The sequence below is a fragment of the Choloepus didactylus genome, chromosome 18 (assembly GCF_015220235.1).
Source record: "Choloepus didactylus isolate mChoDid1 chromosome 18, mChoDid1.pri, whole genome shotgun sequence".
Lineage (NCBI taxonomy): Eukaryota > Metazoa > Chordata > Mammalia > Pilosa > Megalonychidae > Choloepus > Choloepus didactylus.
Window position 1 is genome coordinate 25,868,852 of NC_051324.1, and position 22,466 is coordinate 25,891,317.

The following is a 22,466-nucleotide window of genomic DNA, read 5'->3' on the forward strand; positions in this document are numbered from 1 at the left end:
ACCCGCCCACCTCCAGTAACTGCCAGTGCCCACCACCCACAGACACAGCGGCAGCCTTTCCTTCAGACCATTGTTCATCTGTCCCAAAATGGAAAGTTGGGTTTGAGGGGTGAGGGGAAGACACTTCTCCTAATTGTGCTGAGGATTCCCCGGTCCTGGTCTGGGTCCGGGGACACAGTGGGGGCTGGTGGGATCTGGGTGGGGGGAGGTGGCAGCCAGGGGGCCCGGCCTGTGCCTCTCTTCTCACTCTACCTTATCCCTCCCCCTCGGCCTCAGTTTCCCATTCTCCTCCATCTCTGTCTTCCTATATCAGTGTCAGATCAACTTTCCCACAGCTGAACTCACCCCACTTTGTCAAACCCTGCCCCCCATTCTCTCAGCTGCCAGTATATCCAAGATGCAATTCCAATAGGCCCAGGCACCTGTCCACTCTATTTTGGGGCCCTGCACCCCTGCCAAATCCTCTCTTGGAATCTAAAAAGTGTGGTTTCTTTGCTTTGGGGACATTAGCTCCCCTGACCTCCTTCTGGGGAGCTGTTCAGTATCAGGAAAGAAGACAACCTTGGTGCCTTTTCCTTTCCCACCCCCTAAATGGAGAGGATTCTCCCGCTTTTTTCACCAAAATCCCCAGAACCTATGGCTTGGAATTGCTAGGCTGCTCTGGTTTCGTGGGACGTTCCCAGGCCTTCTCTCTCGTTAGACAATACCTTTTCACCAAGTCACCCCCTATTTTAATAGCCCAGGGTTCCAGCTACTGAGCCCCTTTCCTCAATTTGTCCCCCTCCACTCCTTTCCAAGTCAACTCCAAAACCGCTCTTCCCAGCGGAAACACAAGGTGGTTCTCTCTGTCACTTTGAAATAAGGAGGATCCTTTTCTTCTGTCTGCCCTTAAATTTCTTCAGTGACAGCTGGTGCTGTTTAGATCCCACATCCTCCAACACAGCAAACCACCCACACCCACCCCAAAGAGGAGTGCACCCACATTGTCACTGGTCCCCAAATGTGAACAGGCCCCCACCTCCTCAGAGCGATCGGTCGGAGCTTCCTAGGATCCTGCTTCCTCTTGGATACTGCCTATAGCACCCCCTCTTTCTTCACGACACCCCTCAACCTGTCCTGTCCTGTTGATCCAGCGACAGGTGTTGCTGGCTCAGGCTCCTCCCTCCCTGTCCTCTGGAAGCTGAGAACGTCCCCGCACCCACCTGGACTCCCCAAATCCCTAGAAAGGAGCGAGAGCGTCTCAGCAAAGCACTCTGGTCCGGCGAAGTCAGCGCCTTTCGCCTGGAGGTTGGACCAGGAGCAGCGGCTCCAGCACCCCCCTTCCCGGGGATAGGGACCCTGGGAACTATGGGTGTGGGGGATGGGGGTAAACCTGGGGTTCCTTGGCTAGGGAGAGTGGGAACGGAGCCGAGGCTGGACCCCACGTCTCGGGGTTTACAGGAAGAGGGAGAAGGAGGTGACTCCCTGAAGGGAACTCTGGATGGGAGCTGGGTGGGCTTGAGACACATGGACTGGCTGCCACCTCAAGAACCTGGGCCTCCGGATAACTGGGGGTGTTCTTGCCACCTCCATCTGGGTCCCAGTCTTTGGTGTGTGGAAACAGGGAAGTATTTCCCACGTGGAAGTCCACGTTCTCATGAGGGGGGTTGTTTTCCCATGTGCAGGGTAAGGTGTTTTTTGCCACCCTGGACACATGTTGGCCCCCTGAATTTCTGCAGGGGTTTGTACCCCGGAATCCTGTCCCTCATGCCTTCTCCCACCCTATCCCCCACTCCTGACCCCGTGGGGACCCTAGAAGCATCGTGTTCACAGTGACCCTTGGACACCAGACAACACAGCAAGGACCCCACAGCCCCCCATTACCCCCCAACAACAAAGTGTGTTTACCCCCATGGCACAGCTCAGGCCAAGGACGTTCCCCGGGTAGGTGCCCACCTTCCACAGATGGTAGACACAGGGTTCCTGCGGGAGGAGGGCACAGATCCGAGCACCCCTGTGCTGCCTGGGGACTCGTGTTCCCGTGGGTCCAGGAGATGCTGCTGAGTGGACACGTGTTCTTGCATGTGGATGCATGTTTTCCCATGCAGACAGCCCCTTTCCTCCCAGTGCATCCAGTGCATCCCTATACACACACACACACACACACACACACACATGCACCCATGCACACACACACCCATGCACGCACACTCGTGTGTGCACACACACACCAGCCCCCTGGCCCCACACAGAAGCAGGTGGGAAAAAACTGAAAACAGAAGCTGTGGGAGACAGACAGATCCGGGGGGAGGGCACTAGACCTCCCTCTCCCAGAGATGCCGAGTTGGGGGTGCTGCAGAGGCCCCCCAGAGGGGCCATGCATGTTGCACCAAAGCCTCACCCAAGCTCCCTGGACAGCCTTTCCCTCAGACCATTGTTTGTTCTGCCAAACTTGGAAGGTGGGTTTGTGGGGGAGGGGATAGACCATTCCCCAAAAGTGCTGAGGATTCCCTGGTCCTGGGCTGGGTCAGGGGATGCAGTGAGGGCTGGTGGGATCTCGGCGGGGGGAAGTGGCAGTTTAGGGAGCCCAGGTTGTGCCTCTCTTCTCACTCTATCTCATCCTTTCCTCTCTGCCTCAGCTTCCCATTCTCCTCCATCTCTGTCTCCCTATCTCAGTGTCATGTCTACTTTCCAAGAGCTGACCTCAGCCCATCTTCTTGCCCCTTGCACCCCATTCTCGCAGCTGCCAGGATTCCAGGAAAGGCAGGGGGAGGGTAGGAGACAATTTTCCTGGGAGGGGTTGGGGAGAGAGTGAGGTGATCCGAGAGGGGAGCAGGTGGAAGGGGCAGTCAGGGTGGGTCTTGGGCAGAAGAAGTTGAAGTGTGTGAAGTGACTGCCTGGAACCCGGATGGAACCTGCAGGAAAGACTGAGTCTCTTGGGTGGAGAAAAATGTCCAATGTCCAGAAGGGCTTTAAGGGACACCAGTGGAGGAGGACAGAACCTTTGTCTGCTGACCCTTTCTGGGGTATGAGTGCCAAACATGGGTAGGGGGTGGGGTGCTGTTTTCCACTGACACCCAAATCTAGAGTCCCTGGTCTTGACTCCCCAGAACGTTGCCTCCCCATAGCCACTGGCCCTTCCCCCCTCCACCCATGGAAACCGAGTGCTTTTCTGTCCCCTTCCCCTGCCTGGACTAGCTCCATTCGAAACAGACACACCCTCGAAATGCTAGGGCTTCGGGCCCTGAATGCTGTAAACAGATGCCCCCCACCCACCGAACTGGGGCAAAGGAGGGTGGCTGGGGAACCCCATGATTCAGACACGGACACCAATGCCCAGCCCTTTGCCCCAGAACAATCCCTATGATCCCATTTTCCCCACACCCCAATCCTCTGTGGCTCTCTATACTTGTAAATCTGGCAAAGCATGAAGAGATCGGTGACGTCAGGCAGAGACAACTCGGGCTCTGAAAGGGCACTGGGTGATTTTTCCAAAGTAACATGAGGCTCAGGCTCACTGAGGTTACCGTGGGGCTGGTCAGGGGAGCTTACTGGGTCTTTGAGACTTCCTTCATTCTTGTTTTGGTGGAATCACATCGTCCCGGGACCGCATGTCCTAGGCAATCCTGCCAGGCCTCCGGGACCTCCAGCTCTGGAAGGCAGATCCGTGAGTAACAGGATTCCAGGTCCAGTTGCAGCTCCGGCCCGGTGCCGTCCAGCAAAATTACTGGCACCAGGAGCGTCAAACTGGCATTGTAGTGAGGTCCCCGGGTAAAGGGAACCAGGGGTGCAGGTCCCGCCATGAAGCCTAAAGAGCTCAGGTCTAAGAGGAGACAAGGGATCATGGGGGCAAGGCCAAAAGCTGGGGCAGGTATGAGGCGTGGCTCGGAGCTACGTGTTCCTGAAAGCAAGGAGGGTTATTTACCAAGCAATGAGAAGACAAACTCCTTGGCCCGGAGGAGGTCTGGCTCCGGCTTCAGCGTGTTACTTCAGCTCTCCTACACCCCCAGCTCCTGAACCAGCTGGCTCAGTCCCTGAAGCTGTGCCCCAGAGCAGAAGTCGATGTCTGTGAGCGGCCAGGCTGGGGCCGGTGACGGTCGGCCCCACGATGTGGACCCCGCGACCCCAGACCGCGGAAGGAATATGGGTGTATTGTTTTTCCAAGGGGAAACACTGAAACTGAGAAGATTGGGTGAATGGTGTGTTCTTCTGGAGGTCAGAGGGTTGGGTGAAACCCGGACTTCTTAGGACAGCAGCATCTGGAGCAGGGCCTGGGCTCTTCTGGGGTCTGGACTCTTGGGGAAGCTCTGGAGTCCTGTGAAGGTCAGCGACTTGGGGAGGGTTGTGGCTCTTACAGAGAGAAGATCCTTGGTTACGGCTAGAGTTCTTGGGGAGGCCTGGGTTCTCTTGAAGGCTCAGGTTCTTTTGGAGAAGTGAATCTTAGGAAAGACCTGGGTTCCTGTGAAGGCCTGGATTTTGGTTAGGGGCTGGGTCCTTGTGGATGTTTGAGTCTGTTGAAGGACATGGGCTCCTTTGGGGACAAAGGTTTGGGTGAGGCCTGGACTCTTGTGAATTTCAGACAACTGGGGTCAGATGAGAGTCTCTGAAATGGTAGAGAACTGGGGAGACATGGGAGGAGGCTTGGAGGCTGGAAGAGAGGCTGGGGGTTGCACTGAGGTGGAGGACTTCTGAGGGCTGGTGGACTGAGAGAGGACAAAAGCTCCCGGAGGAATGAGAGGCAGGGACAGAGTGCATGGTGGAAACACAGTAGACGGGGAACTCTGGGCACTTGGAGAATGAAGGGAAGGTTAAGCAGATGCAGCCTCCTAGGAGTAGACCAGGAACTTGGGGTACACTGGAGCCTGGGTGTCCACGTTCCTCCTCTCAGAACCGTACCAGAAGGTCCTAGGCTGTGAGAACTTGTCCTTGCCATTCTCTGGGATCTTGTGTTCCAGATTCCTCAACCCCAGGTAGCCCAGTCTGGAACCTGATGTGGAGTTGGCACCATCCCCAATGTGCGGCTTTGATGTCTCCTCCAATGTACCAGAGCCGTGTCTCTCTTGGGGTCTGGAGGGGGTACAGAACTCTTTTCCGGAATAGCTGGAGTTTTGAAGGCTGCCGAGATGCCAAGAGTTCTTTCCCTTCCTACGGGCGTCATATACGATGTGACCCGGGCAAGTGCCATGGTTGAAGGCAGCCAGAGTAGAGGGAATAGGGGATAGGATGTGGGTGCGGGTGGAGGCCATGAGCGGAGTGGTTTTCAGGGCCATGATGTGTGCTGGGGCAGGGGTTGCAGCAAGGGTTGGGGTACGGTCCGGGATAGGAAGAGTGGCTGAGGCAGGAGTGGGCGGAGGAGCTGGGGCAAAGATTGGGGCAGGGGCCGGAGTGTGGGCGTGGGTGAGGTTTGGACGAGCATGTGCTGGGGAACGGGTCTGGGCCTGGGCTGAAGGACGCACAGGGAACAGGCCTGGGGTCTGGCCTGTGGTATATTCTGGAGACTTAGCCTTGCTCCCTTGGGGCAAGGACAATGGAACAGTGACCACCTTGGTCATCTTTTGCTCATGGGCCTCGAGCCTCTCCCTGGGGGCTTGGATCCGGGAAGGGGTCTCTGAACTGGAGAAATCGGAGGCTGTACCCTTTAAGGTGGAGTTCCAAGAGGCCTTCCCAGCTCCCATCATCTCCTCGTTCCACCGTCCACATGGAGCTCCCATGGGAGCTGAGGTGTGCCAACATGGAGGTGGCACCCAGGAGTCTCTGGAAGCCTTTTCCACCTTCCGGGCTCGGACCGAGGAGTCCCGGTGTTTAGAGGGCCTCTTCCGGAAATTTCGCCGGCGATGAAAGGGACAAGAGTCTCTTGAGCTCTGGGCTTTGGAGTCTACGGAGCAGCGCATCGGCACGGGATGGCTGTGTGTACGGCTAGGCTGCGTGTCTGCAGAGAGAAGTGGGGTGGAAAAAGGCCTGCGACCCTGAGGGGCTGAGGAAAGGGACAGGGATAGAAGAAAAGGGACAGGCCCACATCCCCTGGAGCACATCCCCTGTGGTCACTTACCTTTGGGGGAAAAGTCAGTGAAACGGTTACACAAAAAGCTCTTCAGCTGCGTCCAGAAGTGAGGGGAGCAGAGAAGAGAGGACAAAAGCAAGGTGAGCCCTGAAGTCCCGCCCTTGCCTGACCACAACCCGGCAACCCTCCCACCCCAGCCCCTGCCACCCCGGGTTCCCCCCACCCTTCAGCCCAGGCCCCGCCCTGACCATAGTCGCCGCGTTGAGTCCCACGTTGAGCAGGATGATGCTGCCCAGAAAGAAAAGTATCGAGTCTCCCATCTCCTGGCATTTCCTGGGGATGGTGCCAGAGCACGCCTCGGCTCTGCGGTTGATTTCCTCATCCATGGCTGGGGGTCCCAGGACAACCTGGGCCCCTGGCCCACACACGCTTGCCACAAATGGACTTGGACTTTTCAGTATCCCGGAGGACTGTGCCCGTCCCTTCGTTGGCAAACACTGCCCCTGCCCTGCCCCTGCCTCTGATTTTGCCCAGGGTTGGGAGGGGCAGAAGCAATGGGTCACAATTGGGGGTGTGACAGGGTCACAGTGAGGGAGGGGGAGGAAGAGGAGGCTGCACCTGGAGTTGCCTGGTAACTGGGCTTGCGTGACCTCAGTCTGGACAGTCAGATGAGGCCTGGAGCCCAGCACACTTCCCCTCTCCCATCCCTCCATCACCCCCTCACTGCCCACTCCCTCATTCAGTCATTCCAGCACTTTCCTTGAAAATACAGTGCCCCTTCATCCACTGACCACCCCTGAATCTGGCAACATACTGGCCTTGACGTTTTGGGGTAGGCCTGTGTGCCACTTTGCAAATATGTGTTATGTCCCCACAGTAAAATCCATATTCTTTAGGACAATATTGTGGAGGGCAGATGCATTAGAATTGATTAGGTTGGAATCCTTTGATTGAGGGTTTCCATGGAGATGCGAGTCAATGAAGTGTGAGTGAAGTGTTTCATTGGATTATTTCCATGGAGGTACGGGCCCCACCCATTCCTGGTGGGTCTTGATTTAATCACTGGAGTCCTGTAATAGAGCTCACAAACAGAGGGAACTCAGAGCAGCTGAGAGAAACATTTTGGAGCTGGCCTTTGAAAGTAGACTTTTGCTAGTCTGGAGTTTCCCTGGGAGAAACTAAGAGAACACGCCCAGACACCTGGTGATAAACGTCCTGGGAGAAAACCACTTTGAGACCACAACCCTGGAGCAGATGCCAGGCACATGCCTGTGCATTCCAAGCAGACAGAGGTTTTCCAGACACCATTTGTGTTCTTCACTAACAGTAGCCTATTGTTGATGCCTTACCTTGGACACTTTATGGGCTTAAATTGAAACTTGGTACCCAAGGAAACCCCCTCTATAAAAGCCAATCCAGGACTCGGGCAAGATGGTGGCATAGAGAGGACTGGAAGCTGAGTGGTCCCCCTGGAACAACTACAGAAAACCAGAAACAACAAGTAAATCATCCAGAATAACTGCAGGGGGACAAACGAGACCATCCACTCATCATACACCAACGTGAATTGGGAGGAATGCCCGAGAACACAGCATAAAATCTGTAAGCAAAACCTGCGGAACCAAGTCGTGAGACCCCCTCCCCCACAGCCCGAGCTGCAAAGCCTCCTGGTGCCAGAGAGAAGCTCTCTCCCAGCAAGCGAATATAGCTCAGCTGAGCTCCAAATGGCGTTTTAAGTAGCGAGTGTGAACTGCTCACTACAGGTACGCATCCCCAAAAACAGACAGAGGCTTTGGGTGACGACTGACCTGGGAGAGCCGGAGGGTCGCCTTGGACTGGGTCTGCAGGGGACTATCTGTTTCTTTTTCGGCTCAGTGGAGAAAGCCCCAGCCATTTTCAGTTTCCAGGGCTGTGACTCGGGGAAGGGCAGAGACAGCACAAGCAGAGAGCGAGACCATTGAAATGCTAATGACCTCCATCTGGGGGGTCTGTCTTCTCTAGGAGGAAAGGGGTGGGGCCCTTTCCATTCAGAACCAGACCCCAGAGCCTGGGGGAACACAGCCATACCTCCTCACAACAGTCAAGAATTATAGGCTGACAGGTGCCAACTGCTGGGCAGAAAAGCACAGTGACCCGAGGCATCAAAGGGTGGAGCAATTTTCTAAAACACACCCACAGGGAAACCAGATACTGAATATTTCTTCCCTCTGGGACCTGAGCCTGTTCTGGTCTGGCAAAACCTGATTTGGATAACCAAGGAAACCATGCCTAGACAACAGAAAATTACAAACTACACTAAGAAAAACAAAGTTATGGCCCAGTCAAAGGAACAAACGTACACTTCAACTGAGATACAGGAATTTAAACAACTAATGCTAAATCAGTTCAAAAAGTTTAGAGAAGATATTGCAAAAGAGATAGAGGCTGTAAAGGAAGCACTGGACATGTATACGACAGAAATCAAAAGTTCAAAAAAACAACTAGTAGAATCTATGGAAATGAAAGGCACAACACAAGAGATAAAAGACACAATGGAAACATACAACAGCAGATCTCAAGACGCAGAAGAAAACACTCAGGAACTGGAGAACAAAACATCTGAAAGCCTACACGCAAAGGAGCAGATGGAGAAAAGAATGAAAAAATATGAGCAACGTCTCCGGGAACTCAAGGATGAAACAAAGTACAATAATGTACATATCATTGGTGTCCCAGAAGGAGAAGAGAAGGGAAAGTGGGCAGAAGCAATAATAGAGGAAATAATTAATGAAAATTTCCCATCTCTTACGAAAGACATAAAATTACAGATCCAAGAAGCGCAGCATACTCCAAACAGAAGAGATACGAATAGGCCTACGCCAAGACACTTAATAATCAGATTATCAAATGTCAAAGACAAAGAGAGAATCCTGAAAGCAGCAAGAGAAAAGCGATCCATTACATACAAAGGAAGCTTAACAAGACTATGTGCGGATCTCTCAGCAGAAACCATGGAGGCAAGAAGGAAGTGGTGTGATATATTTAAGATACTGAAAGAGAAAAACCGCCAACCAAGAATCCTGTATCCAGCAAAGCTGTCCTTCAAATATGAGGGAGAGCTCAAAATATTTTCCGACAAACAGACAATGAGAGACTTTGTGAACAAGACACCTGCCCTACAGGAAATACTAAAGGGAGCACTACAGGGTGATAGAAGACAGGAGTGCGTGGTTTGGAACACAACTTTGGGAGATGGTAGCACAACAATGTAAGTACACTGAACAAAGGTAACTCTGAATACAGTTGAGACAGGAAGGTGGGGAGCATGTGAGACACCACAAGAAAGGAGGAAAGATAAAGACTGGGACTGTGTAAATTGGTGAAATCTAGAGTATTCAACAATTGTGATAAAATGTACAAATATGTTCTTTTATGGGGGAGAACAAGCAAATGTCAACCTTGCAAGGTGTTAAAAATGGGGAAGCATTGGGGGAGGGATGCAATCAGCATAAACTAGAGAGTGTAACTAACAGAATCATTGTATTATGCTTCCTTTAATGTAACAAAGGTGATATACCAAGGTGAATGCAGATAAGAGGGGGGTATAGAGGAGGCATGTTAGACACTTGACATTGGTGGTATTGTCTGATTCTTTATTCTACTTTGATTTAAGGTTATTTTTCCTTTTGCTGCTTCCTAGCTGTCATTTTTTTTTCCCTCTTTCTTTTGCCTCTCTACCTTCTTTGACTCTCCCTCCTGCCTTGTGGAAGAAATGTAGATGCCCTTATATAGATAGTGGTGAAGGTGTGAATACATCAATGTATGACCATGCAGAAAACCATCGATTATTTACTTGGAATGGAATGTATGGTGAGTGAACAAAACCATATTAAAAAAAAAAAATGGGTTGATGACAAAACCTTGAGGGCAATATACTGAGTGAAATAAGCCAGACACATTAGGACAGTTATTACAGGGTCTCACTGACAGGAACTAATTATAATATGTAAACTCATAGACATGAAATATAAGGTACCAAGATATAGGATGAGGCTTAAGAATGGGGAATAGTTGCTTAATATGAGGAGAATGTTGAATTAGGATGAACTCAAATGTTTGGAAATGAACAGGGGTGTCGGTAGCAAGATGTGAGAATAACTAACAGCGCCGAATGGTGTGTGAATGAGGTAGAAAGGGGAAGCTCAGAGTCATATATGTCATCAGAAGGAAAGTTGGAGGTCAAAAGATGGGAATGTATAAAACTGAGTCCTATGGTGGGCAATGTCCATGATCAACTGTACAAATACTAGAAATCACTTCCATGAACCAGAACAAATATATGACAATACAATTAGAAGTTAATAATAGAGGGGCATATAGGGAAGAACTATATACCTATTACAAACTATATACTACAGTTAGTAGTATTTCAACATTTTTTCATAAACAGTAACAAATGTACTATATCTATACTACGAGTCAACAATTGAGGGGGGTTGGTTAGGGATGGTGGGGGATTAGAGTTTCCTTTTCTTTTTTTCTTTTTTCATCTTTCACTTTATTTCTTGTCTGGAGTAATGAAAAGTTTCTAAAAACTGAACAAAAATTAAGTGTGATGGATGCACAGCTGTATGAGGGTACCCAGGGGCAAGTGATTGTACCCTTTGGATCTTTGGATAATTGTATGGTATCTGAACAATCTCAATAAAAATGAAAAAAAAAAAAAAAAAGCCAATCCACTTCTGGTATTTTGCACAATGGCAGCATTAGCAAATTGGAGCAGCCTGGCTGGAAATGAGAGCCTGACTTCTCCCTGCCCAGGATCTGCCCAGACATAGAAGCCCCAGGTCTGGGATCTGTCCTCAGGGTCTTGGGTGGGGCTGAGACCCAGGGTGGGTGCCCTGCTTGTTGCTTTGGAGTCTGCACGTGCAAAATCTTCTGAGCTCAGGGTCCAGGCCCAGGAGGGGCCTGATGGCAGGGGCCCAAGGGAAACTCCTACCAAGAGTTTCCAGAGGCCAAGGGGAAGGGCTAGGGCTGGCAGAAGGCCTGGCACTTCCAAGCCACAGACCACGACAGTGCTTCCTGGACTCCATTTCTCTTTATTTCCCCTTCCATGACCTGTCCAGCCCCTGTGAGAATGAGTTTAAGTTTACCTTTCACACAGGGTGGGGGCCACTCGGGGAGATGGCAGCGGGTGAAGAAGCCAAGCCGTAGTCTGCAGCCGGTCCTCCTGTTTATCTGCCCACTGTCCTTGCAAGGTGGAGACCCGGAGTTGGAGGCTCCTGAAATAGCCTCATAATTTGTTCCCAATTGGCTCTGCAGGTAAGGAGCAAAACAAAGAGGCCACGTGAACATAAGAGTGGTGTCTGTGCCTTGTATGGGCTGTAACAGCTATAGTGAGAGGTGGAGACTTGTTTCAAGTGTTTCAAATTTGGGCAGGAGACTTAATTTCAATTGTTTCAAATTTTGTCGGGTTAGTTAGACCTGTGAAACTCTAGTTTCACAGGTCTAAGAGTTAGTTAGACTCTTCTGAAAAGTGGTAAAAAGTAGCTCTTGGTTCCCTCCAATGGGATTCAGTGGCCAGTCCCTGCAGGGGCCCAGCGATTTCCTTTAGCTACTTCCCTTTACCACTTTTCAGAAGAGGCTTATGGTCTGCGGCTGCCCTCTCAGGGGAAGCTGCAGAGTGGGAAGAGGGTGTGTAGAAGGATTCAGAATGTAACTTCTTCCTCTTGCCCACCTTCTCCGCCCCTAGATTACAACCATGCCCCTTTGGGGTGAATTTCGGGAGTGTTGCCGGCCCGGCCCACCTCGGGTCCGAGTGCACCCTCTCCTGTCCAGGTACTGAGATCTCGTGCTGTCCTGGGATTTGTACTTTGTCTCCCGCACTCCCAGGGTGTTGGAGTCACGCCCTCGCATCCTCTCCTGTTCTGTTGAAGCAATGCCTGGTGGAGGTTGTAGTTTCTATGGAGATAGACCACTCTGCATCTTTCCAAAGCTCCATCCACCCACCGAAGCATGCCCTGGAGCTGGGGAAGGGGCTTGGTAGGATGGACCTGGATAGCAAATAATAGGAGATGATCCTAGGGTCCCTGTGTCCCCTCTGTGAGTAGAGGAGCTCTGGTCACTTACGCCTGGGAGGGCTCTTCCATGCAAATATAAGTCCCTCACTTTGGAAATAAGGAAACTGCAGCCCAGAAAGGAGGCACATGATTTGCCCAAGGTAACAGAGCTGAGCCATGGAGGTGTTGAAAGGGGATCTCCAGCTAGGTGGGCAGGCATCTTTGGGATCAGTGGTGGCATTGTTAGGCAGGAACAGTCAGGAAGTGACTCAAGAGGGACTTGTGGCCCAGAGAAGAGACACACGTATTAGATGGCAGAGAAAACACTTTTGAGCCATACATTTATGTGCACACTGGGAAGGGTCATCAAAACTGAAGATCAAATCCAGAGGAAACTCTCGGTGGGTTTGGGGCAGGGTATTGGAACACTATGAAGGGCAGGAAATTGCTTTCAGTAATCTGCTATCAGGGACCAGGACACAGCTGAAATCCAGGGTGGGACCAGGAGCTAGGATAATGGGGAGAAAGCCTAAGGATAGGTGACAAGTAAATGAACCAGACCAGGCCATCGCTGGGCCAGAACATCATACATTCCCTTTGCCCAGGGACGGTCTCCAGTGTAGGGCAGGCCGAAGTCCATGGGCAAGAGAGTTCAGCAGGGACACAGCTAGAAAAACTAGAGGCCTGAAGAGGAGGGGCTCTTTGACTCCAGAGCTCCATTCGGGGCACCTAGGCCTCAGAGGTTCCTAGGCCTCACTGACAAAGGAAGTTCTTCCCCTTCAGTGACCAGGGCTGGGGCTCCTGGGGTACTGAGAGCCCCAAAACTCAGCCCAGAACTGAAGATGCAGGTTTCCATCAATCTGGCTGTGACCCGAGAGGCCAGAACAAGAGAACTGAATGAAGATTGGGTTCCTTTTCATGGCCTGGGGTGACCAGACATCCCTCCATCTCACCTCCTTCTCAAGGGTCGGCCTCTGAGACACCCTAAGAGAAACTGAGCTCTCTGGGCTCTCTGAGAGCTTTGAAGATGCTGGAAGTGGACGGAAAGGGACTGTGGGGACACAATACATATTTGCAAAGTGGCACACAGGCCTACCCCAAAACGTCAAGGCCAGTATGTTGCCAGATTCAGGGGTGGTCAATGGATGAAGGGACTCTGTATTTTCAAGGAAAGCGCTGGAATGACTGAATGAGGGAGTGGGCAGTGAGGGGGTGATGGAGGGATGGGAGAGGGGAAGTGTGCTGGGCTCCAGGCCTCATCTGACTGTCCAGACTGAGGTCACGCAAGCCCAGTTACCAGGCAACTCCAGGTGCAGCCTCCTCTTCCTCCCCCTCCCTCATTGTGACCCTGTCACACCCCCAATTGTGACCCATTGCTTCTGCCCCTCCCAACCCTGGGCAAAATCAGAGGCAGGGGCAGGGCAGGGGCAGTGTTTGCCAACGAAGGGACGGGCACAGTCCTCCGGGATACTGAAAAGTCCAAGTCCATTTGTGGCAAGCGTGTGTGGGCCAGGGGCCCAGGTTGTCCTGGGACCCCCAGCCATGGATGAGGAAATCAACCGCAGAGCCGAGGCGTGCTCTGGCACCATCCCCAGGAAATGCCAGGAGATGGGAGACTCGATACTTTTCTTTCTGGGCACCATCATCCTGCTCAACGTGGGACTCAACGCGGCGACTATGGTCAGGGCGGGGCCTGGGCTGAAGGGTCGGGGGAAGCCTGGGGTGGCAGGGGCTGGGGTGGGCGGGTTGCCGGGTTGTGGTCAGGCAAGGGCGGGACTTCAGGGCTCACCTTGCTTTTGTCCTCTCTTCTCTGCTCCCCTCACTTCTGGACGCAGCTGAAGAGCTTTTTGTGTAACCGTTTCACCGGCTTTTCCCCCAAAGGTAAGTGACCACAGGGGATGTGCTCCAGGGGATGTGGGCCTGTCCCTTTTCTTCTATCCCTGTCCCTTTCCTCAGCCCCTCAGGGTCGCAGGCCTTTTCCCTCCCCACTTCTCTCTGCAGACACGCAGCCTAGCCGTACACGCAGCCATCCCGTGCCCATGCGCTGCTCCGTAGACTCCAAAACCCAGAGCTCAAGAGACTCTTGTCCCTTTCATCGCCGGCGAAATTTCCGGAAGAGGCCCTCTAAACACCGGGACACCTCAGTCCGAGCCCGGAAGGTGGAAGAGGCTTCCAGAGACTGCTGGCTGCCACCTTCATGTGGGCACACCACAGCTCCCATGGGAGCTCCATGTGGACGGTGGAACGAGGAGATGATGGGAGCTGGGAAGGCCTCTTGGAACTCCGCCTTAAAGGGTACAGCCTCCGATTTCTCCAGTTCAGAGACCTCTTCCCAGATCCAAGCCCCCAGGGAGAGGCTCGAGGCCCATGAGCAAAAGATGACCAAGGTGGTCACAGTTCCATCGTCCTTCCCCCAAGGGAGAAAGGCTAAGTCTCCAGAATATACCACAGGCCAGACCCCAGGCCTGTTCCCTGTGCGTCCTTCAGCCCAGGCCCAGACCCGTTCCCCAGCACATGCTCGTCCAGACCTCACCCACGCCCACACTCCGGCCCCTGCCCCAATCTTTGCCCCAGCTCCTCCGCCCGCTCCTGCCTCAGCCACTCTCCCTGTCCCGGACCGTACCCCAACCCTTGCTGCAACCCCTGCCCCAGCACACATCATGGCCCTGAAAACCACTCCGCTCATGGCCTCCACCCGCACCCACATCCTACCCCCTATTCCCTCTACTCTGGCTGCCTTCAACCATGGCACTTGCCTGGGTCACGTCGTATATGACGCCCGTAGGAAGGGAAAGAACTCTTGGCATCTCGGCAGCCTTCAAAACTCCGGCTATTGCAGAAAAGAGTTATGTACCCCCTCCAGACCCCAAGAGAGTCACGGCTCTGGTACATTGGAGGAGACATCAAAGCCGCACTTTGGGGATGGTGACAACTCCACATCAGGCTCCAGACTGGGCTACCTGGGGTTGAGGAATCTGGAACACAAGATCCCAGAGAATGGCAAGGACAAGTTCTCACAGCCTAGGACCTTCTGGTACGGTTCTGAGAGGAGGAACGTGGACACCCAGGCTCCAGTGTACCCCAAGTTCCTGGTCTACTCCTAGGAGGCTGCATCTGCTTAACCTTCCCTTCATTCTCCCAGTGCCCAGAGTTCCCTGTCCACTGTGCTTCCACCGTGCACTCTGTCCCTGCCTCTCATTCCTCCGGGAGCTTTTGTCCTCTCTCAGTCCGCCAGCCCTCAGAAGTCCTCCACCTCAGTGCAACCCCCAGCCTCGCTTCCAGCCTCCAAGCCTCCTCCCATGTCTCCCCAGTTCTCTACCATTTCAGAGACTCTCATCTGACCCCAGTTGTCTGAAATTCACAAGAGTCCAGGCCTCACCCAAACCTTTGTCCCCAAAGGAGCCCATGTCCTTCAACAGACTCAAACATCCACAAGGACCCAGGCCCTAACCAAAATCCAGGCCTTCACAGGAACCCAGGTCTTTCCTAAGATCCACTTCTCCAAAAGAACCTGAGCCTTCAAGAGAACCCAGGCCTCCCCAAGAACTCCAGCCGTAACCACGGATCTTCTCTCTGTAAGAGCCACAACCCTCCCCAAGTCGCTGACCTTCACAGGACTCCAGAGCTTCCCCAAGAGTCCGGACCCCAGAAGAGCCCAGGCCCTGCTCCAGATGCTGCTGTCCTAAGAAGTCCGGGTTTCACCCAACCCTCTGACCTCCAGAAGAACACACCATTCACCCAATCTTCTCAGTTTCAGTGTTTCCCCTTGCAGAAACAATACACCCACATGCCTTCTGAGGTCTGGGGTCGCGGGGTCCACATGGTGGGGCCGACCGTCACCGGCCCCAGCCCTGGCCACTCACAGACATCGACTTCTGCTCTGGGGCACAGCTTCAGGGACTGAGCCAGCTGGTTCAGGAGCTGGGGGTGTAGGAGAGCTGAAGTAACACGCTGAAGCCGGAGCCAGACCTCCTCCGGGCCAAGGAGTTTGTCTGCTCAGTGCTTGGTAAATAACCCTCCTTGCTTTCAGGAATGCACAGCTCCGAGCCACGCCTCATACCTGCCCCAGCTTTTGGCCTTGCCCCCATGATCCCTTGTCTCCTCTTAGACCTGAGCTCTTTAGGCTTCATGGCGGGACCTGCACCCCTGGTTCCCTTTACCCGGGGACCTCACTACAATGCCAGTTTGACGCTCCTGGTGCCAGTAATGTTGCTGGACGGCACCGGGCTGGAGCTGCAACTGGACCTGGAATCGTGTTACTCACGGATCTGCCTTCCAGAGCTGGAGGTCCCGGAGGCCTGGCAGGATTGCCTAGGACATGCGGTCCCGGGACGATGTGATTCCACCAAAACAAGAATGAAGGAAGTCTCAAAGACCCAGTAAGCTCCCCTGACCAGCCCCACGGTAACCTCAGTGAGCCTGAGCCTCATGTTACTTTGGAAAAATCACCCAGTGCCCTTTCAGAGCCCGAGTTGTCTCTGCCTGACGTCACCGATCTCTTCATGTTTTGCCAGAGTTACAAGTATAGAGAGCCACAGAGGATTGGGGTGTGGGGAAAATGGGATCATAGGGATTGTTCTGGGGAGAAGGGCTGGGCATTGGTGTCCGTGGCTGAATCATGGGGTTCCCCAGGCACCCTCCTTTGCCCCAGTTCGGTGGGTGGGGGGCATCTGTTTCCAGCATTCAGGGCCCGGAGCCCTAGCATTTCGAGGGTGTGACTGTTTCGAGTGGAGCTAGTCCAGGCAGGGGAAGGGGACAGAAAAGCACTCGGTTTCCATGGGTGGAGGGGGGAAGGGCCAGGGGCTATGGGGAGGCAACGTTCTGGGGAGTCAAGACCAGGGACTATAGATTTGGGTGTCAGTGGAAAACAGCACCCCACCCCCTACTCATGTTTGGCACTCGCACCCCAGAAAGGGTCAGCAGACAAAGGTTCTGTCCTCCTCCACTGGTGTCCCTTAAAGCCCTTCTGGACATTGGACATTTTCCTTCACCCCAGAGACTCAGTCTTTCCTGCTGGTTCCATCCGGGCTCCAGGCAGTCACTTCACACACTTCAACTTCTTCTGCCCAAGACCCACCCCGAGTGCCCCTTCCACCTGCTTCCCTCTCGGATCACCTCACTCTCTCCCCAACCCCTCCCAGGAAAATTGTCTCCTCCCCTCCCCCTGCCCTTGCCTGGAATCCTGGCAGCTGAGAGAATGGGGTGCAAGGGGCAAGAAGATGGGGTGAGGTCAGCTCTTGGAAAGTAGATATGACACTGAGATAGGGAGACAGAGATGGAGGAGAATGGGAAACTGAGGCAGAGAGGAAAGGATGAGATAGAGTGAGAAGAGAGGCAGAACCTGGGCTCCCTAAACTGCCACTTCCCCCCGCCGAGATCCCACCAGCCCTCACTGCATCCCCTGACCCAGCCCAGGACCAGGGAATCCTCAGCACTTTTGGGGAATGGTCTATCCCCTCCCCTACAAACCCACCTTCCAAGTTTGGCAGAACAAACAATGGTCTGAGGGAAAGTCTGTCCAGGGAGCTTGGGTGAGGCTTTGGTGCAACATGCATGGCCCCTCTGGGGGGCCTCTGCAGCACCCCCAACTCAGCATCTCTGGGAGAGGGAGGTCTAGTGCCCTCCCCCCGGATCTGTCCGTCTCCCACAGCTTCTGTTTTCAGTTTGTTCCCACCTGCTTCTGTGTGGGGCCAGGGGGCTGGTGTGTGTGTGCACACACGAGTGTGCGTGCATGGGTGTGTGTGTGTGTGTGTGTGTGTGTGTGTGTGTGTGTTGGGATGCACTGGATGCACTGGGAGGAAAGGGGCTGTCTGCATGGGAAAACACGCATCCACATGCAAGAACACGTGTCCACTCAGCAGCATCTCCTGGACCCACGGGAACACGAGTTCCCAGGCAGCACACAGGTGCTCGGATCTGTGCCCTCCTCCCGCAGGAACCCTGCGTCTACCATCTGTGGAAGGTGGGCACCTACCTGGGGAACGTCCTTGGCCTGACCTGTGCCATGGGGGTAAACACACTTCAATGTTGGGGGGGGGGAATGGGGGCTGTGGGGTCCTTGCTGTGTTGTCTGGTGTCCAAGGGTCACTGTGAACACGATGCTTCTAGGGTCCCCATGGGGTCAGGAGTGGGGGATGGGGTGGGAGAAGGCATGAGGGACAGGATTCCGGGGTACAAACCCCTGCAGAAATTCAGGGGGCCAACATGTGTCCAGGGTGGGAAAAAACACCTTACCCTGCACATGGGAAAACACTCCCCCCATGAGAACGTGGACTTTCACTTGGGAAATACCTCCCTGTTTCCATACACCAAAGACTGGGACCCAGATGGAGGTGGCAAGAACACCCCCAGTTATCCGGAGGCCCAGGTTCTTGAGGTGGCAGCCAGTCCATGTGTCTCAAGCCCACCCAGCTCCCATCCAGAGTTCCCTTCAGGGAGTCGCCTCCTTCTCCCTCTTCCTGTGACCCCTGAGACGTTGGGTCCAGCCTCGGCTCCGTTCCCACCCTCCCTCACCATGGAACCCCGGGGTTCCACCTCCCCATCCCCCCAACCCCCCGTTTCCCAGCATCTCCGTCCCCGGGAAGGGGGGGTGCTGCCGCCACTGCTCCTGGTCCAACCTCCAGGCCCAGGGCGCTGACTTCGCTGGACCAGAGTGCTTTGCTGAGACGCTCTCGCTCCTTTCTAGGGATTTGGGGAGTCCAGGTGGGTGCGGGGGAAATGCTCGGCTTCCAGAGGACAGGGAGGGAGGAGCCTGAGTCAGCAACACCTGTTGATGGATCAACAGGACAGGAGAGGTTGAGGGGTATCGTGAAGAAAGAGGGGTGCTATAGGCAGCATCCAAGAGGAAGCAGGATCATAGGAAGCTCCGACGGATCGCTCTGAGGAGGGGGCCTGTTCACATTTGTGGACCAGTGACAATGTGGGTGCACTCCTCTTTGGGGTGGGTGTGGGTGGTTTCCTGTGTTGGAGGATGTGGGATCTAAACAGCACCAGCTGCCCCTGAAGAAATTTAAGGGCAGACAGAAGAAAAGGATCCTCCTTATTTCAAAGTGACAGAGAGAACCACCTGGTGTTTCCGCTGGGAAGAGCGGTTTTGGAGGTGACTTGGAAAGGAGTGGAGGGTGACAAGGTGAGGAAAGGGGCTCAGTAGCTGGAACCCTGGGCTACTAAAATTGGGGGTGACTTGGTGAAAAGGTATTGTCTAACGAGAGAGAAGGCCTGGGAACGTCCCAGGAAACCAGAGCGGCCTAGCAATTCCAAGCCATAGGTTCTGGGGATTTTGGTGAAAAAAGGGGGAGAATCCTCTCCATTTATGGGGTGGGAAAGGAAAAGTCACCAAGGTTGTCTCCTTTCCTGGCACTGAACAGCTCCCCAGAAGGAGGTCAGGGGAGCTAATGTCCCCAAAGCAATGAATCCACAATTTTCAGATTCTAAGAGAGGATTTGGCAGGGGTGCAGGGCCCCAAAATAGAGTGAACAGGTGCCTGGGGCTATTGGAATTGCATCTTGGAAATATTGAGGGTCTTGACTTTGTGAGAGGGGACGTGGGGACATCAACACTGGAGAACAGGGAAGGGGGAATTTTCAGGAGGGGGCAAAATTCGAGACTGTGGTCAACTGAGGGGCCAGAAGGCTGCTGAGTCCGGAGTCGCCAGCGGGGCCCAAGGATGGGAGCTGGCAGCTGCGGGGGTCTCAGCCTCAGGTCCTGTGTGTGGTGTGGGTAGTCCGGGGGCCCAAGAGGCAAGAGCATGCCCTGGTGAGTGGGCTTCTCTTCTCTGGGGGAGCCCAGCGTGCTCCGGGCACCTGCGGGTTTCGGGGTATCTTGTCTCCGGGCACCCCATGGCGGCACTGGCCAGTCACCTGATCCAGCAGAAGCCGGAGGTCCACGTGCCTGGGGATAGCCGGCCTGTGTCGGCACAGCGGCGCGTGTGTCCCCGCGGCACCAAGTCCCTTTGCCAGAAGCAGCTTCTCATCCTGCTGTCCAAGGTGCGACACTGCGGGAGGCAGCCCTTGCGGCCAGGTGGGGAGTGCGGCTGGGGCTGGGGCTCGGGTCCAGGGGCCTCTCTGTCTGGGGGTTTGAGGCCAGGACCATGGAGAGTGTGGCGCGGTTGAGGGGACACCCGGGAGAGTGGGTGGGCCAAGACAACAAAAGTCCCAGCCTGTCAGACCGTGCCTCAGTTTCCTTCCCCTTTTCCGGTAACCCGCACTCTACTTGCTTTCCAGGGCAAGGGGAAAGCTTGAGGAGCTGAGTCTGGCACCCTGAAGTCTCACAGCCCCTGCCACCACACCCCAATATGGGAGTCCCCACCCCACCAGCTCTGCCCATGTGCTGACTCTCGCGATCCTTTCAACCCTGAGCTTAGGGGGGGCGGTGGTTTCTTGATTCCTGTGTCACCCCGTGGTTTCCTGTGGCTCCAGCCACCCCACCCTGCCGCGGTTCTCCTGCTGCTCCCCGCCTGGGCTCTGATCCTTCTGGCCGAGCTTGTCTGGCTCCCAGCTGATCTCCTCAGCACTCACCCGGTGGGCCCTACAGCTAACTCATCAGTGCGCCCCTCTGTGCACCTCCTTCCAAGAAGGGAGCTGGGAACCCCCATTATCCCTGAATTCCTCCCTGCCAAGCTCCGACATCAGGTCCTACTGGCTCAGTGGGCCTCCTAGACATTAGGGGGGCTGCAGATGTGTAGGGAGAATGGGGGTCATACCAGCTAAAGGTGGGAGGACAGGGGAGATGCGGACAGCAAGCAAGAGAAAGAGAGCTGTGAGGGTTAGCATGAGGTCCCTGTCGAGATACCACAGGCAGGGAGCCCCTCTGCCCCACTCCAGCCCGATCCCAGCTCCCATGGGGGTGGAGCCTGGCACCCTCCTGCCCCCGCCAGTGATAAGGTCCACAGCCCACCCCGAGAGGGTCCCGGCTCCCATGTGACACAGCCTGCCTCTGCAGCAACCTGTCCCCCCTCGCGCTATTTCTTTGGTAAAGTACTGAATGTCCCCCACCCCAGGCGGGTTACCTGGCTGAAGAGAGAGGCTGAACCTCAGAGAGGGCTGTGGCCCCATGAGCCAGTAGGCTGACAGACAGACAGACAGACACCAGATGGGCCGGTGTCACACAGGCAAGCTCTGGGCCAGGCCCAGACCCTAGCCAGCAGGTGCTGAGTCAGCGTTGGGTCCAGTCCCACCCCCACTGCTGCAGGGGCGCCCCTACCCTGTGGTCCCCTTACTGTCCCGCCGGAACACATTCGCAAATGCATGTCCTTCAGCAGCTCTGCCTGTCCCCCTCCCTCCCCTGCCTTTTGATGTATCTCACTCCCGTCTCCCTCCCTCCCTTCTCCCCCTTCTTGTTGAGCTGTGCGGTAGGAATTAAACCATTTAAATAAGTTTCAATAGATTAAACTGAAAGTCTCTGGTTAGAGGAAGCAGAAGGGGCCCACACCGAGATTCCTCTGGAGTCAAAGAGGGGATGGAGAGAGCCTGCTTAGAGGTCCAGAGAGCTGGGCCCTGGGACCCCCTTCTTTCTCCCCATTCTCCTTCCTTCCCTCCCATCCTGCCAAGGGTAGGAATGCTTCTGGGAACAGACGTGTCATTTTCAAAGATGACTGTCTCTCTCCCCAGAGCCTCAGCTCAAAGGCGTCCTCACCAAACTGTTGTGCCGCCAGGGTTTCTACCCCAAAGCTCCCCAGCCGGGCAGCCTCAGCACTCGGGCTGCAAAGAAAGCTCAGGGCTGCTCAGCCTGCAGAGAACAAAGCTTTATTGCACAGGCCCCCTGAGACAACACACCATACAATGCAATTTGGATACAAAGTAACACCCACAAAGCCTCTAGCCTCAAACATGCATCAACACTCAAGATTCCCCTAGGACATGAACACTTACCCCCCTCAGCAGGAATTCCTCCCGTGTCCTCTTTAAAGCAGAGGTCCTCAGGGTAATGGGTCTGGAATAAAAATATTAAATGAGTTAAAGCCTTGACCCCTAGATAGGAGACCCCAATTCAACAATAAGTCCCACCTGTTTTCCATACATGTCAGGGCAAGGAGGGGGAGGGCCTCCTGGGATCTTAACCTCAAACACCCCCAGAGCTTCTAACTGATATGGAACTTGCTTTAGCTTATAACCTCAGCTGGGTTTTAGGTGCAAAAAAAAAGGTCGTGACCAGATCTTTCTAAAAGAGGTGGAGAGCTAGGGGCAGGCCTGGGGTACACCCAGAGCCCACTAGCGAGCTGGGAGGGAGACTCCCAGTTGCCTCAGACCTGGGCTGGGTGGACGGAGGAGCCCCTGAGAGAGACGCAGGGCACAGTCAGGTCACTTTTCCTCAGGCTCTTTCTACTTCTGGCTTCTTGCAGGAGGGGTGGGGGCCCCCTCACCCACACAGACCCCACTCAGGCTCCATCCGTCTCCTGGTGCTGCTCCAAGGGCTCTAGGTCTACACTCCACGCTTTCTTTATTAAAGAC

General features: G+C 54.4%; 1 long non-coding RNA gene across 1 annotated transcript; it reads right to left on the bottom strand.

Annotated features, from left to right (window-relative positions):
• Positions 1-7,345: 7,345 nt before the first annotated feature.
• Positions 7,346-22,257, bottom strand: LOC119513925. Its single transcript, XR_005212721.1, has 3 exons — positions 21,888-22,257; positions 11,113-11,275; positions 7,346-7,458 (listed from the first exon to the last, which is right to left on the bottom strand). It is a non-coding gene; the product is annotated as an uncharacterized LOC119513925 (long non-coding RNA).
• Positions 22,258-22,466: the final 209 nt, after the last annotated feature.